Below are 2,500 nucleotides of genomic sequence, written 5' to 3'. Positions count from 1 at the left end.
TTGTCTGGGGAACTGCCCTCCGTGTGACATGAGCTGCAGTCGAATGTTGGGCTGCAGGAACCACAAATGCCCGTCTGTCTGCCACCAAGGTGAACGCTGACACACACTCATGCATGAACACGTGTTCTGAGGTTAGAACACATCATGGCTGATTGGATATTTGCAAATCTTCAGACAGTGTTTTCAGATGATCAGGCGGGCTCTTTCTATCTCAAGTGGGCGCTTCTGGGCCAGAGTTAGAGTTAGTAGTCATAACTTGTTTTCATGATGGATTAACACAAAAATACATTAAATATTGAAGACAACAGGTTAAAATAAAATTGAAATGAATATTTAATATAGTGCATATTTTTAGCAAAATGCTTCTCTTTAAAGTTATTTTTCTTGCTAATTGTAGTCATTGAATGGCTTTCCTGAGGTAAATGTGATGTTGAGCACAAACTGTTTTATTGACATCTTTCCAAGACATGATTGATTCCAGTGAGTTGCTCTGTTTCTTCTGATGTTCATTCATGTTTATTTGCTGCTGTAACTAGTAGTAAAGAGTAAGAGACGATCACTTCACTACAGTCATCTGTCACCACACATTAACAATGGAAAATGGTATTTGTGTGAATTTCATAATAAAAAGAACAGAATTTATGAGCAGACGTTGTTTCATATTAAAGTAACAGAGCACTAAGCTTGTTGTTATTTATCAGATGGGTGTTTTGTTCACATATGAACAGGGACAGCACAGATCGATTCTTGAAATGAGAATCGATTCAAATCGAGCAGTCGTTATTTTCTGCCCAGCTGTAGGAGTTAGCATTCCTAATCTCACCATCTCTCGGCTCTTTTATTTTTCCGAATGCATCTCTCTCTCTCTCACATGACGTCTGGCCTGCGTCCGGCAGAGCGTTTCCTGTGTCCAGCGGGAGTGTTTCCTGTCCTCGGGGCAGACGGGAGCATTCATGTCACTCTCGTGTGGGAGTTTGATTGGCTCTTGTGTTTGTGTCACGATCACACTGGGCCAGAAGCGCCTCCTGTGTGCTGTTATCAGTGCAGCCAGAGTCCGGTTGGTCTGCATGAATGAGCTGACCTTTTCTCAGAGCAGGAGTGTGTGTGTGGGAAAGGTAACAGAGGATAGAGTTTATCACACGCTGATTAATTGTTCGCCGATGCCTCGCACTCTCCTTTGCTTGCTGTGTGCCGAATGCAAATGTGCGTCTGGAACAACAATGTTATCTGGCAAACGCCTGCTATCTTTGCTCTGATATCCAAATGTCAGGCGGCGAGTGTGTGCCCGGATTCAGATCAGCCGTTTCTGCTTGGTGAAGCCTAGTGGTGCAATGGATCACAAAAGTCACGGTTCGGATCACATTACGGATTTTCAGTCACAGATCGGATCATTTTTTTTAATCTGCAAAAGAAAAAAAAAGTTTGCTTTTAATTTATTACTGAAAGCTTACTTTAAGTACTTCTATACCACAGCAAAAACTACTAGCTTAACTAATAAAGTCAGGAATAAAACATGAACAATTACACAAATTAAAAGCATAGATGAATACAACAAAGTTACAAATAAAGTCAGTAATAGTAGTATTCAGGTGCCGAATTGTAATAATTAAGTGTAAAATAACACAATAGTGCTCACAACATAAGTTAAAGGCGTCATATGACGTTGCTAAAAAGAACATTATTTTGTGTATTTGGTGTAATGAAATGTGTTTATGCGGTTTAAGGTTCAAAAAACACATTATTTTCCACATACTGTACATTATTGTTTCGTTGTAAATACAACTTAACCACTGATTTCTAGTCGTGTCCTCTTTTGGAAGACCAAACAAAGTAGTTTCGCTTTCACAACGAAACACACAGCGAACAGCTTGTAACACTCCAAAGAGAAAGGAAAACTTGAAATCGCATCATATGACCCCTTTAAATAAAGATTCATCTTTGTTAAAGCTGTGTTGTTTGATTAGCAGAGAGAAGCAGGTAATTATAGGCTGATGTCTCTTTAAGACTAAATGCACAGACTAGTGCTGGGCGGTATACCGGTTCATACCGAATACCGGTGTTTATTTTTGTTATGATATGAATTTTTTAAATACCGCAATACCGGTGCATGTCGCTTAAACAACGTTCGGAACGCGACACTGTTTGAAAGGGGTCCCTTCTCACTGTTGCACTGTGGTGAGGGAACAGCTGTATGTGTTACTAAACGTGAAAGTTCCGAAACTGAAGCTGTAGAACTAATAGAACGTGATGACACAGAAGAACTCATCCACAATATCCACATTGACCGCCACAAATATCCACCGCCCCCTGCCATCAGCTCCCGCGTCTCACAAGTGCGACTTCAGCACTAGATTTAGCAACTTTCAGACCCATTTAGCTGCTTTTTCCCATAGAATATTCATACTGACAAACCTAGCGACTTTTTTTGGATAAACCTTAGCTATGGTTCAGTTGGAAGATTTCGCCAGTGCTGTCCCGCAAACGCGAGGTCTGACTTTCC

At 40.7% G+C, this 2,500-nt stretch overlaps 1 pseudogene; it reads left to right on the top strand.

Annotated features, from left to right (window-relative positions):
* Positions 1–2,500, top strand: part of LOC107731235 (NF-X1-type zinc finger protein NFXL1-like) — a 26,276-nt pseudogene that overhangs the window by 8,786 nt on the left and 14,990 nt on the right.

The sequence above is a fragment of the Sinocyclocheilus rhinocerous genome, unplaced genomic scaffold (assembly GCF_001515625.1).
Source record: "Sinocyclocheilus rhinocerous isolate Xijiao unplaced genomic scaffold, SAMN03320098_v1.1 scaffold1425, whole genome shotgun sequence".
NCBI lineage: Eukaryota > Metazoa > Chordata > Actinopteri > Cypriniformes > Cyprinidae > Sinocyclocheilus > Sinocyclocheilus rhinocerous.
This window is presented reverse-complemented; position numbering and strand designations above follow the sequence as displayed.